A 14,547-nucleotide genomic window follows, 5' to 3' on the forward strand; every position below is an offset into this window, starting at 1 on the left:
CCCCGACCCACTTCAACACCCTTCAAACTCCCCTCTACACCAAACTCCCCCTTCCTATGACCTGCAGCCAGCCTGACCTGCCACATCAGCAACATATATTACACACAACTTTCCCAATGCCCTGACCTGTCACACAAAACCACCAAACCCACCTTCCTAACAGACCCCAACTCATGAACCCGCCATGCCATCTAAAAAACCCCTGCATCATCCCATGAACAATGGATCCCACCATATTACATACCCAGACACTACCCTAACGAAAGTGAAAAGGGTGGGAGGGCGGGACAATCATCAAGTCCTAACTGTCGCCTGCCTCCCGAACCTTCCCTGAGCCCTTAAATACCCCCCCAGGAGGCGCTCTGCCCCACGGCCACAAGCTGGCCGTGTGCATCGCCAAAAACTCCCCGGGGGGAAACGCTTCGCGTTCCCCCCGGGGCCCCCCTTTTGGCTTAATGCACAAAAACCCAGACTCGTTTAAAAGTGGAAAAGGTCGCTTTAATGTGACAGGCCAAAGCTTACAATCAAACGCTTAACTGGCTCCATGGCCTAACAAACTAAAGGAATATTTTAACCACCACTTAAATAAATTAACATTTTCATTTTCCCCCAACAATTAAATAATTAAATAACCTAATTCCTCCCTAATGATCCCTTGGATCCTACCGTCTCCTTGCCCCTTTTCCAGGCGTCCCGCTTTCTCCCAGGGGCCATGCCCCTCCAGGCTCAATACCTGTTCCCCCGGGGTGACCTGCTTGTGCAAACAGCGCCACCCCATCCTTTCCCGTGTCATTCCCCCATTGTGCTTGCCTCCCCCCACATCAAAAGGGGCCATGCCCCCGGCACCAGAAAAACCCTCCCCCGAGGAGTTCTTTCTGCCCCACCCCCCCCCCCAAACTTTTCTACCTCAAACTTTTTACCCAGTCTCCCAGCCCAGCAACTAAGAAGAGCCACCCGTATTCCTCACCAGGTCATTCTCCCCTGCCTGCAAAATCCCCACCTCTGTAACCCCAAGCGTTCACTCAACCCTGCCAATATAGGAGGCAGCTGATCCCCCCGCAGGCCCCCCAACCCGTGCCGTCTCACCCCCACTTCCTTGTAACTGCACCCCCGTCACCTTCCAAACCCCTTTTCCCTACTTCCTTCCCAACCCACTTAACAATTCAATGGCCAACAAATCAAAACTTGCTCCAACTCCCCTTCCTTTCGCGCAGCATCTGAAAAAGAAAATACAAAATCACTGACAAGTCAAAAATATTTCCACAACAGTTGGCCCACCAAGTCCTAACCACCTTTTCAACAACCCCATTATCAAACTCCCTGCCGTACCCCCTATATTTCCCAGACCTACAACGTCCCAATCTTTTCACCTTGTCTTCTGAAAAAACCCAGCCCGGTACCCACAGATGCTGCGCCCCTCCTAAATAATGAGTCCCGAAATCCTCTTCCTTTTCTCCCACTGCCACCCACTCCTTCCGCGATACCCCTGAACACCTGGAACTGGGCATAAGACCTTGCTCCCACGACCCAGCCGAAACCACGAGCCCCTTCCCTTCTTATCCGTCTTAGACCTTTTAATCTTGATGTCTAAACCTTCTTCTGTAATTTGAACATCTTCCCACTACAGTCCCACTACCCCCCCTTTTCCCCCGACCAACTCAAAAACCCTGAAAGCCCCCAAACAATAACCCCGTAAAAACAAGTCGCAGACAGCTCCCCTACAAGCAATAACTATTTGTTCCACTTGTTGTGCCCAGTTTATTCCTTTACATTCCTGCATTGTTCTCCCTGCACCGGGGGCCTACGTGCACCCCCGTCCATGCAGGACCTTTAGTTTATTCCTCCTCTCGCCATTGCACCAAGGGGCCCAAACCTGCACCCCCGTCCATGCAGTCCCTTCCCTATAACTCTTCGAGCTCCTCGCATCCATTACCACCTTTTTTTTTTTTTTTTTTCTTCCCCGCCTGCACCAGGAGCCCTAATGCACCCCCGTCCATGCAGGCCCCTTTTCTGCCTTACTCCTCTCCACCGCTGCACCAGGAGCCAAAACTGCGCCCCCGTCCATGCAGTTCCTTCCATATCACCATCTTCAAGCTACTTGCGTCCATTACCACCTGTTTCCCACCTGCACCAGGGGGCCTAGTGCACCCCCGTCCATGCAGGCCCCCTTTTTTTTTTCCCTTTACTCCTCTCCACCGCTGCACCAGGGGCCAAACCTGCGCCCCCGTCCATGCAGACCATTCCACATAAATTCCTCTTCCGGCACCTCGCTTCTCTGCTCCACTTTTTTATTTTTGTATTTTTTATTTTAGCTGCACCAGGGGCCCTAGTGCACCCCCGTCCATGCAGACCCAAATCCTCACTTCCCCCTGCTGCACCAGAGGCGCTCCCGCACCTCCGTCCATGCAGCCTGAAGCCTACTCACCTTGTCGTGCGGCAAGCGTGAGAGCTTCACCCCCGTCGTCCATGCCTTCCAAACGCCAGCTACCTCCCCTTAACAATTACCACCGTTACATCCCCCCCGCGGCCCTCCCCTACCTACGCGTCTTCCTCCTCACCCTTCTTCTGCCCCCCTCTCAGTTGCCCCCAACCATCTTTCATCAAACCTTGTGCCCCCCCCTACTTTTACATTAAACTGAGCCCGACCTACCAGCACACCCCATTTTACCTGGTATGCGGTCCTTCCCCCCCACTTCCTTGCCCCGCTCCTCGCCCTGACCCACTATCCCCTGCCTGAAAACACTCTGTAACCGGATGCCGACCCGCACACCTGCTGCACTCGTGTTTAAATTTGCACATCCACCTCGTGCAGCCTTCTTTATTGAACGCCCAACATGCAGTTGAGGGCTGTCCTCCGCCTCCTCCCCCCACCCCCTCATGGGCGGGGCGACCAAGAAAGGGCCGGTAAGGCACAGGCAGCCCACTCGCTGTGTGCAATGTCGGGGCTGGCCTCGTTGGGGCCATCCATTGCAGCCAAAGATCCATATCTATCTCCCCCCAGACCGCCTGACTGTCCTCCGCCATTCTCGCTCTAAATTCCTCATCATACCTTACCCAAGCAAAGCCCCCAAAGCTCGTGAAAGCCTTCCTTATTACATCCATGTATTTAAGCAGGGCCACACAACGCTCCGGGAATTTTTCACAATACACGCTGGCGTAAATGATAAACGCCGACGTCCAATTCTCCATGGTCACCGGGACCCTCGGGCGTGAAGCCAGCTCTCTCTCTTCCTCCTTAGACCCCTCTTTCGCTCTCACCTCCCTATGCAGCAACTTGAAGACATCCACAAATTCACCTCCCTGTATCTTCTCCCTGGTCGCTGCCATCAAATGTGCCCCCAATGGTTTTGTTATCCCCATGTATGGCAATTTCTTCTCCTTTCCCTTTACCTCCACCTCTTTATCTTTTCCCGCCAGCACCTCGAGCCCCAATGGCTCCACCACTTTGTCCGTTTGGACCTCCACTGAGCAAATGTTCTTTCCAACCCCTTCAGCTCCAAAAACCTGCACCCCTACTTCCTTCATCACACCTTGTAGATCACCCCGGTCATCCCCCAACCCCCTATTTGTGACCCCTCTCTGCCATGCAGATGACCATTCCCTTTCCCTCTCACCTCTTTCCACGCCTGCCATCTGCGGCCTGGCCTCCACACCGGTGTTCCTCCTCTCCATTCTTAGAGGGCTCCTGCTGCGGGGACAAAACATGTCAGCACAATCGCCCAGCCAATAATTTCCTCGACCCGCTTCGCCCCAACCCCCTTGTACTTCCCTTTCCCCGTCCCACCTTGAACTTCTTCTCTCCTCCGCCCTTTCCATTTCCGTCCTGTAATCCTCAAGTTCCCATTGCCCCCCGTATTCCTCCCAACCAACTTCATCACCCCTTAAATACCATTGAGGATGCGTCCGCCCCGCCACCCCTCTGACGTCTTCTCGGCGGGGCTGTGGGAACCTCTGCCTGGTCCCCTTCTCTTGGGCGAGGCGTTCCGACCTCCACCCTGACGTCCTCGTTGCTAGGGGCTGTGCTGTGCCCTCTAGGCTCTCCTTGCGCTAACCGAGGAGGGGCCGTACCGAAACCCTCACCCTCCACCTGCACAGCGGGGGCTGCGCAGCGCCCTCCGCCCCCACTCCTCCTATCCGGGGGGGCCGTTCCGCGCCCCACCCTACCCTCCTCCATTGACGGGGACCTCTCCCTCCTTCTCCCACCTGCGCTCTTCTGCAAGTATTTTCCCCCTCTTCCTCTCTGCCCTGCCACACCCACCTGCCCTCCACCCCTGCCCCCACTATTGTTCCCTCGGTCTCTACCCACTCGAGAACTCCCCTCTACCCTGGAGCTCTCATACCCTTCCTCCCTTTCTGGCTGACCCCCTGAACTCATTAAACCCCCATCTGCCCTCCTGTCTATCTCCCTCCTCATCTTCCTGCCCCTAGCTTCCCAAATCTCCCCTCTCCCTGCCGTAGGGGTGCAAGCCACCACAGCCGCCAATGCACCGTCTGACGCCGCTCTGCGCTGCGGCCGGCCCCCACCGCTCTCCTCCTCTCCCGTAACTTCCCCTACCGCCTCTTCCAATTGGGCATTAGTTGCCCTGCTAATGATTTCCAGGGCCTTCCTCAAGGCCCCGGCGTCCACCAGCCCCTTCTTGCTCGCCCCCCGGCCTGTCATAGTGCACACTAAACGCGTGTGCCCAAAAATATGCCCCTTTTACTAAAACTACTTACTCTACGCCCCCGAGCCGGGACCTACCCGAGGAAAACACCCTGGCCCTGCGAAAACCTAACGCAAAAAACAACCAGCCCCCAAAACAAAAACACCACCCGAGTGAGTACCCGAAAATAACCTCCTTAAATTTACAATTAATGAGAGAAAAATTAACCCAATTATCCTACCTAACTACCAATTATTACCAGGGTTGCCGCTATGCTGCTTTCCTTACACTAATTTGAAAATTTAAATTTTTTTTTTTTTTTTTTTATTTTTTATTAATTACCACACTTTCTTATACAGCCCCTCCCTCCCTACTCCTAGCAAAACCCCGGGAAAAGGGGGGGAACAGAAACACACTATAAAGAAAACAGCACTAATTAGTGCTTGCTCCCTGTCGCGAAGCGCTGCCCCCTGGCGGTGCCCAGACAGCACCGCACTTCACTAAGGGAGCAGGACACGGCCCCTTTAAGCCCGCTGCCCGGCCCACCAGACCGAGACAAACGCTCGCTCACAGCGGGCACACCCACGTAAAGAGCCGCAGAGAAGCCGCCGCCGCTCTGCTGATTCCTTGGCCTGAAGCCAACTCGAAATACGCTCGCGGCACAGATTGCCGCTCCCCCCAGCTCCCTGCTCACACCCCCCCCCCCGCCCACGGGATAAACCTGACTGAAAGCGCGGCGGCCCTAAGATAAGGTAAGATGTGAGGGGTGTCTTATCTACGGCACCCCTCCTAAGTAAACCGAAAGTAAACCACTTATCTTCTTTTTTTTTTTTTTTTTTTTGAAACTTAAACTCCCTCCCTCCCGCTACTCCCCTCCTCACCTGCTCTAAGTGTTCCACCTAGGCCCCAGGCGCTACAGGGAAGGCTCGGGAGCAGGCAACAGGACCTGACAATCATCAAGTCCTAACTGTCGCCTGCCTCCCGAACCTTCCCTGAGCCCTTAAATACCCCCCCAGGAGGCGCTCTGCCCCACGGCCACTCGCTGGCCATGTGCATCGCCAAAAACTCCCCGGGGGGAAACGCTTCGCGTTCCCCCCGGGGCCCCCCTTCTGCAGCAATGGTAAGTGCGTGCATTTCCCCGTAGAGCCGAACGTTGGCTCTCAACTGTGATCAACACGCTTCAGGGCCAAGTTCTTAAGCAATGAGCTGCAGGGCGCTCATGGAAACAAGCCATCCATTATGCAACAGAAACTGTAAACACGTCCAGTGCACGCGCCCGTTCCACTGCGATCGACAGATTGTTATGCAGGAAGCAGGTGTGCTGCAAATAAGACTTGAAGCAGCTCATGCATGAACACGCTGCTCTAGCCAGAGCCATCAAAGTACACGTTTATCAGCGTAGATTTGTGCAATGCAGCTCTGCACTGTTCTGTACCGAGCCAGATCCCCACCCTGCCCCGTACAGTCATACCTTCCCCCCCATGGTCACCTGGCCTGGGTGCTCGACGGGAAGAGCCGAAGCTAAGTGTATTGCTCATTACTGAGGAACAGAGGAAGCGTCCTCTTCTGCGTGTGGAAGGTGCTGGCTATACGTAAAATGCATATTTACACACAGCACAGAAAGCAGGCTAAGAACTGAGGCAAACAAAAACAAGCACTGCCAAAGCCAACAGTGCTGGCTTCTGTGTATGTATTAGGAATGTGCCAGGCACTGCTATTATATACCCAGGTACTCGCACAATTTTGCACCTGCTATCATCAATAGCCAGGTAATACCACTGTGGCAGTGCCTGACAAGTGCCTTTCACATACCGACACAAAACCCCAAACTGGTGCCAATGCTTGTTTAAATTATGACTCAAACGCTGCACATTTGTCCTCAAGTGCATTAATCAGACCCATATCACTATCCTTTACAGAGCAAAATCAAACAGGATCGTGTGCTATTGGGCAAACAGCTCCAAACCCCTCTGCCACACCCCCTTCTGCTTCAGTTTAATTTCCTGACAAATATAAGAACGCCTGGAAATAAAGTGGACACCAGTAGGAGAGGAAACAGTGGCAGAGTATTTTGCAGTGAAGTGTGGTACGGGTGGGCCAGGCAGAGGGTAATGAAGTGTGGTACTGGTGGGTCAGGCAGAGGGTAATGAAGTGTGGTACGGGTGGGTCAGGCAGAGGGTAATGAAGTGTGGTACGGGTGGGTCAGGCAGAGGGTAATGAAGTGTGGTACGGGCGGTTCAGGCAGAGGGTAATGAAGTGTGCTACGGGCGGGTCAGGCAGAGGGTAATGAAGTGTGCTACGGGCGGGTCAGGCAGAGGGTAATGAAGTGTGGTACGGGCGGGTCAGGCAGAGGGTAATGAAGTGTGGTACGGGTGGGTCAGGCAGAGGGTAATGAAGTGTGGTACGGGTGGGTCAGGCAGAGAATAATGAAGTGTGGTGCGGGTGGGTCAGGCAGAGGGTAATGAAGTGTGGTACGGGTGGGTCAGGCAGAGGGTAATGAAGTGTGCTATGGGCGGGTCAGGCAGAGGGTAATGAAGTGTGGTACGGGTGGGTCAGGCAGAGGGTAATGAAGTGTGGTACGGGTGGGTCAGGCAGAGAATAATGAAGTGTGGTACGGGCGGGTCAGGCAGAGGGTAATGAAGTGTGGTACGGGCGGGTCAGGCAGAGGGTTGGTGCAATGCTTGAAGGCTTTGAAGAGGGCTCTGCTTTCATTGATGTCCTTATCTATGATGTTGTTGTAGTTGGCTTTGGCAAAGGTGGTCAGTCGTCTGCATGTAGCACAAAGTTGCTTTAGCAGAGCGAGGTCAGATGTGCTGCAGGTTTTTTGCCAAGGCATTTCTTTCTTCCTGATGGTTCTTTTGTTCAGGTTGAGTTCTTGAGTGTACCAGAGTGTGATGGTTTAGGCTTGAGGGTGTGTTGTTCCACTGGGGTCTGGTGGTTGATGTGGGTTCTGAGGGTATCTTTGATTCCTTGAAGAAACAATTCACAAGCCTGGTTTGTCTGAGGTAGATCGGCCCATGTGATACCGAGGTTGGCATGGTATTCCATGAGAGCCTCTACTGAGAAGTTCTTGAATGATTTGAAGTCTTGTTTGCAGAGGTTCCAATGAGTGTGCTTGACTCAGGTGGTGTGACTGATGTCAAAAGGGGATTGCCCGATGGACCGACCTGTCGAGCGGGACTGAAGAGCTGTGACAGTGTTTGGGAAGGGCAGTGATGATGACGTCAAGGATATTACCTCTCCTGTGAGTTGGGTCTTGCGTCTGCTGTCTGAGGTTCAGAGTGTCAAATGGGTAGTGGAGATCGGCCTTCATTAACTTGGTTGCTGGGTTGCCAAGGATGGTAAAAGGCACCAAAGAAGATGTTGGCATGCGTGAGAGGCATGGTGGTGACCAAGTCTGTGAACTCTCTGATAGAGGAGGTGTTGGGATTGGGTGGTCTGTAGATGAGGTGATTGCGTCTGTGACTGTTGTGACATTTGACTGTGTATGACATTTACAAATGACATAAAGTGGTCCTGAGGCAGAGTGCAGGAGGGGTCGGTGGACATTAAGTTTGGGTAGGAGGGTAAACGGGTTTGTGGGGATCCTTCCATTGCTACAGGTGGAGTTTGATCTATGTTTTGAAGACCTACACTGAAGGGATGTCTTTGATGACAGGAGAGCGTTCCAGTGGAGTGAAGCAACCAGGAGAAAGTAGGGAAGGCAGGAAGAGGCACATAGTGCACACGGGACTGATAGGCTGTGAAGGGAAAAGGACCAAAGAGTTTGAGAGGGAGAGGACAGAGAGATACAGTCAGCAAGGTAATGGGGGCAAGGCCACGGATGGATTTATAAAGCAGGATGGCTCACACATCCTGGGCACTATGGCACCATCATCCTAATTTTCAAGAATTTGCACTTCATAATGCAAAGACTGGTGGTGTTCCTAACATCTTGGCTGGAAGATGACAATGCCCTGCACTGTCTCATGTACAGTTCTTTAAGAGGTCTTGCCTGACATCATGACATTTAGTTCCCTGAATAGGGGTTGGAAATCTGACCTGTTCAGGGCACCAAATGCCTGTTATTTCTTCCTCTCCCTGCCCTCTCCCAGGAGCCCATCCCGCTCCCATAGTCCTAACATGTTGATCCCACACAGCTGGTTACCTAATGGTCTATTTTGAAAGTCCATTCTGGGGGGCGAGGGTTCTGCTCTGAGGTTCACCCCCCCGAAGAAAACTCATCCCCTTGGTGCCAGCTGGAATTTTGCATGAGCCCCTCAGTGGGATACCAAAGCATATGCTGATGGGTCAATCCAGCTGCTCTGCTGCATGGAAAGATTAACCATAGCTTGAAATTAATACAAAGAGCCATAGTACTCCACATCAAATGAGCTGTAGTGATTCAAATGTGCCCTATGCCCTTTGTGCCACCCTGCTCAGGCCTCCATTTAATTTCTCCTGTTGAAAAGGTTGCTCCGTCAATAAGCAAGAACACTTTATAGAATGCCTAATTTAGGCCTTCACTAAGCCCTACCCAGGTATGTCTGGGGCACAACATTGTAAATTACTCATTAGCCTTTTTGAAATGTCAAACCCAAGGTGACAGCTGCTTAGCAAATTTTATTGGCAAGTTCTATGCAAGCAAACATTGTGAGCATATCATTTGACTGTATCCTGCAGACACCTCTTTTTCTGCTGTGCCAGACTCCTTGCTACATCCTCTTGCGCAGAGATTCTCCTGCAGCCAAACATGTATTACGCTATGCATGTACTTAACTTAGAACATACAAGTTGTACAGAATCAGATATATACATCAGACGGATATCCCGCTCCCCTTTCTCCTTTGTATTGGAGATACGAGACCGTGCCTTGCCTGACACCAGCTATCGTACCAATACTGCAGCAAGTATTTGGAAGGAGATATCCATTGAGACAACCCTATCGAATGTACCGTCGAGTCGATGACAACCTACAGGAGGAGAACTCCCTGAAGGAATATGAGAAAGAGCTGAGAAAATGAACTGATGATGCCATAAGAAAGTGTGCATGACACCCTGAGATAATGAATGAAGATGATATATGGATCCCAGCGGACAAGTCATAACGTAAAGAGTCGGGTGGATAATTAAGGTGGAAAATACGAAGATTGCACGTTAACAAAGTGCTGCAGAAAACAGAAGTTCAATAACTGTACAGACGCTGAAACGCAAGTTAGATCAAGTCATCATGTAGGCTAGCTATGAGTAGTGAATAGAATGCAGGCGAAGCCGCCATTGTATAGAAACTGGACATTGGTATCATGACATAGTAAGCCAAAAACCATGGAAGAGGAATGAAAAGCTGTGTTGCAGTGGAATAACAGGCTGCTGAAGCTGCATGGCAAGGCTGTCTGGCCTGAAGTCAAGATCCTAGAAATCGAGGTCAGCTATCTACTCTGAAGAGAATGAGTGTGCAGAGGATGAATCCTCTCAAATTAAGGTGCAAGAAAGAACACAGAGGATGGCAAGTTTAATTGATTTAAAAAGCTGCAGAATGGACCAAATCGTGGTCTCTTGTCACGTGAGCCAAGGATGGAAATAGATTTTGAACTTGGAGTTCCAGACACGATAGCGAGCGCCTTCACTCCCGTGCATTCCCAGGACGAGAATACTCTGCAAGGCCAAGTACAAAGACAATTTCATGGCAGGAGGCATGGTTGATGGGAGATGTTGGTTGGTGAGGTAGTTTCATGTCCTATCTCCCTGCACCCGGGTCTTGGCTTACGTGCTGCTAAATGAAGCGAATGTGCCAGGCATGGCACAAGCATGCCAACCAATTGTATTAGTCCGTATAACGAAGGACCTTATAGCTGAGAAGACCAGGAAACACAATGTAACTAGTATTTCCGAAATTACATGTTTGAAGAGGTAGGCATAAGTTGTCCACCTGATGAAGGACAACCAATAACACTTAACACTCCTAGCTCCTATATGATTATAGATCTAGATGTTTCCCTTAATCAATCCTGACACTTGATAGGTTTTGCATTATTGCCACATAGTATGACATCGCTCTGACGCATAATGAAGTATATGAAATGTATTTTTTGTGGAAATCATTGAGAGACTGAGCGTACGTCCTTTGATGTTTGCGGTAACCTCCCTGTTTTAGATAATTGTTAATAAAACAGTGACTTGCCATCTCCTTGAGTTTGTCCGGTTATTTGGACTCTAATCCCATCCATTACCATACGAACGTTCCAAGGGCCATAAGCTTAAAGTCTTTGAGAAAGGCAAGCCAATTGAGGGAAGTTGTATGAAGTGCTTAAATCTCTCTGCCTTATTACTCAATTATCATGTGTGATGGGCTGACTGTTCATGTCTGCACCCTTTTTTTCTTGGCTTCCTTGCACCCTTTAAAATGCAGACACATTTTTAATAGACAACCTTTTAGATTGTAAAACGTTGGGGGCGGCTAATGTTGTGGTGTTCATTCAGAAAATATTGAACTAATATGCTGGGCACTGTCAAGGTCACAGCCTAAATTAAATGTGCATTTGTCCTGCCCATTAAAGCAGTACTTTGCTGCTGAACTGAGGTTTTTGCAGATAATAATCCCCAAATGCTGTCTGCCAATCAAAACAAAATGGCAGCGGACTGGCTTGCATTACCCTATTCTACATTACATGTTCGTGTTACACTACCTTAATGAAAATACCAGGCTTTAATGATAGGCTGGCACTCTGATAACTGCTATGCCAGTCATTTCTGAAGTAATTTGTGGTGACCAGGGTGTGCTAGACATTCCAGCATTTCCTAGCCAAAGGGACATTGGAATGTTGTTTCCCGCCTTTTAAATAAAAACTGCTTTTCCATTTACGATGCCTTTAATTATACTTGCACTTAGAATGCACATGTTGTATCATTTTTGTTGTGCCACTGCATTTGGCATGATTATTGTTGTCATAATTGTACTAATTAAAACAAAACAACACTATGGGCCTCATCACGAGTTGTGCGGTAACGCTGGCGCTAATAGCGCTGCCGCTATCTGCCCTACCGCCAAACCCACCGGCGCTATTAGTGCCGGATCACGGGTTTGGCGGAACTGGAAATCCCCATTCCCCATTGAGCCCATTCGGGAATGCCCCATTCCCCATTGGCCTCAATGGGGAAATTTTGCGCTCTTACCGACGGCGGATTTCCCGCCGGCGGTATGAGCGCGAAATTTTGGCGGATTTCTCCCCAGCTAAGAGTTGGGGGGAATCAACCGAAGCCATGATCTGGCGGACCCTTAAATGCGGCGGTAATAGCACTACCGCCGCATTTAAGGATTACCGCCAGACTCGTGATGAGGCCCTAAGGGCCTCATCACGAGTTTGGCAGTAACCCTTAAATCTGGCGGTAGGTATTTGGGAAATTCGCCGGCAGTATGAGCGCGAAAATTCCCCATTGAGCCCAATGGGGAATGGGGCATTCTCGAATGGGCTCAATGGGGACTTCCAAATCCGCCAAACCCGTGATCCGGCGCTAATAGCGCCGGTGGGTTTGGCGGTAGGGCAGATAGCACCAGCGCTATTAGCACTGGCGTTACCGCCCAACTCGTGATGGGGCCGTATGTCAAATACCCTCGGGAGGATAGCTCAGTGGCAACATGCTTGCCTTGGAAACAAGACGACACAAAGCAACACAGGTTCGATCCCCGGATCTGCGCTTAGAAACCTCTGGGTATTAAGCGGGTTATAAATAACCTGTTATATCGTATAATATACCCTAGTTTGTGTGCTATATCACAAATCATGACTGCAAACTGGAGATGGGGGAGCCAAAGATTTCACAGGTAGGGCCAAGCCAGGTCCGACCATGGGGGTCAGGCCTGGCTCTAGGAGCCCATCAAGGGCAGAGCCCGGTAAATGGCTGCACAAAACGCTCTCTCCAAAGCACTGTACATACAGCATATTTGCATGTTGATAAATGTGTACGAAGTTTGTACCCATTTATCTACCTCGGAAGGATGAAAGGCTGAGTTAGTCTTGCCAGATAAGAACCTGCAACCTGCATATCACACACAGATCGCAGCAGCGAACACTCAACCCGCTAGCAATCTGACCAGCTATGGTATGGAATTAGGGCACTGCCTGTTATTCTTCAGTATGGAGTTCATAAATAAAGTGATGGTGACCTTATCTGTTATTAAATATGTTTCCAGGACATGTATTTTGTGCTCTGCACTGCAGTTTCATGGACATTGTTAATGAAATCTTAGTGCCTGCAAAACGTGGGAGAGGGGGCAGCAATTCACTGACATTCAGAGATAGAAGTGTAGTATGAATCATTGCTACGCCGTACCACTATTTCTTTTAATTTATACAGAGCGCACCTTTAGTTCAAAGGCTCGGGAGACGCGTCCTTGGCCCTTTTTTCTTTCTCCTGAGCCAGTTCCAGAATCGGCTCAGGCCGGACATTCAAGCACTGCCAGTTTCCCAAGTCACAGCTAGGCAGACACACACACAGCGTCCGTGGCTGTGCAGGCTGTTAAGGTGCTCAGGTTGCAAACACATTTCTTTTATCAGTGACAGTCAGAGCCTTTCATATGCATGATGGAACATTTCCAACTCTAAGAGCTCGCAAAGCACCAGTTACCTTGCACATCTGTGCTAGTTAAAGGGAGCAGCGCAAAGCGCCCATTTAAAGACTTGTTTCTATCCATGATGTCTACTATCTTGACATGCAAAACAAGACAATTGCTTTCAGTCACTAATTAAAGGTTTTCAACATCATGAATAACCTAAGAAAAAAGGACCGAATGTGGTCCGCGGCACCAGAGCAGCACAGGGTGGCCATGATAAAATAGCTGCGCTGAGAGATGCCGTGGCAAAAGAGGTGAACAGCTGTTGGATGTAGGAAGCCAGGGGAGTGGTCGAGAAGTATGTGCTCTCCCGGGCAGGGTAAGTTTGGGTCAGCAGCCGGAATATAGGCAGGCGCAAGCGTGTTTTCTTTTTCTTAAATAAGAGTGGGCAAGCACCCGGTGGAGCTCATGGCCGGCCCCTTCTTTGGGCAAGTACTTGCCCGAGAGGGGGGTCAGGCCAGAGCCCTAAGTGGGGCTCGAGCCGGCCCAAGCCCCGCTGCGCTCGCCCAGCTCTTATCCAGCTGGACACCCCACTAGCATACCTCTTAAGCATGAGTATCTCATAGGGCTGCTGAAATAAAGATCCTCTACCTTTGTAAATCACATATCTCATAGGGCTGCTGAAATAAAGATCCTCTACCTTTGTAAATCACATATCTCATAGGGCTGCTGAAAAAAAGATCTTCTACCTTTGTAAATCACATATCTCATAGGGCTGCTGAAATAAAGATCTTCTACCTTTGTAAATCACATCTCATAGGGCTGCTGAAATAAAGATCCTCTACCTTTGTAAATCACATATCTCATAGGGCAGCTGGAATAAAGATCCTCTACCTTTGTAAATCACATATCTCATAGGGCTGCTGAAATAAAGATCCTCTACCTTTGTAAATCACATATCTCACAGGGCTGCTGAAAAAGAAAAGATCCTCTACCTTTGTAAATCACATATCTCATAGGGCTGCTGAAATAAAGATCCTCTACCTTTGTAAATCACATATCTCATAGGGCTGCTGAAATAAAGATCCTCTTCCTTTGTAAATCAAATATCTCATAGGGCCGCTGGAATAAAGATCCTCTACCGTTGTAAATCACATATCTCATAGGGCCGCTGAAATAAAGATCCTCTACCTTTGTAAATCACATATCTCATAGGGCAGCTGGAATAAAGATCCTCTACCTTTGTAAATCACATATCTCATAGGGCTGCTGAAATAAAGATCCTCTACCTTTGTAAATCACATATCTCACAGGGCTGCTGAAAAAGAAAAGATCCTCTACCTTTGTAAATCACATATCTCATAGGGCTGCTGA

The 14,547-nt window shown here is 50.0% G+C and overlaps 1 long non-coding RNA gene across 1 annotated transcript; it reads right to left on the bottom strand.

The window, feature by feature from the left end:
* Positions 1 to 1,083: 1,083 nt before the first annotated feature.
* LOC138580161 (uncharacterized) lies at positions 1,084 to 5,695 on the bottom strand. The gene is made up of 3 exons (XR_011304189.1): positions 5,525 to 5,695; positions 3,615 to 3,688; positions 1,084 to 1,217 (listed from the first exon to the last, which is right to left on the bottom strand). It is a non-coding gene; the product is annotated as an uncharacterized lncRNA (long non-coding RNA).
* Between the last annotated feature and the right edge of the window lie 8,852 nt (positions 5,696 to 14,547).

The sequence above is a fragment of the Ambystoma mexicanum genome, chromosome 3p (genome assembly GCF_040938575.1).
Source record: "Ambystoma mexicanum isolate Mex_15411 chromosome 3p, UKY_AmexF1_1, whole genome shotgun sequence".
NCBI classification, from domain to species: Eukaryota; Metazoa; Chordata; class Amphibia; order Caudata; family Ambystomatidae; genus Ambystoma; species Ambystoma mexicanum.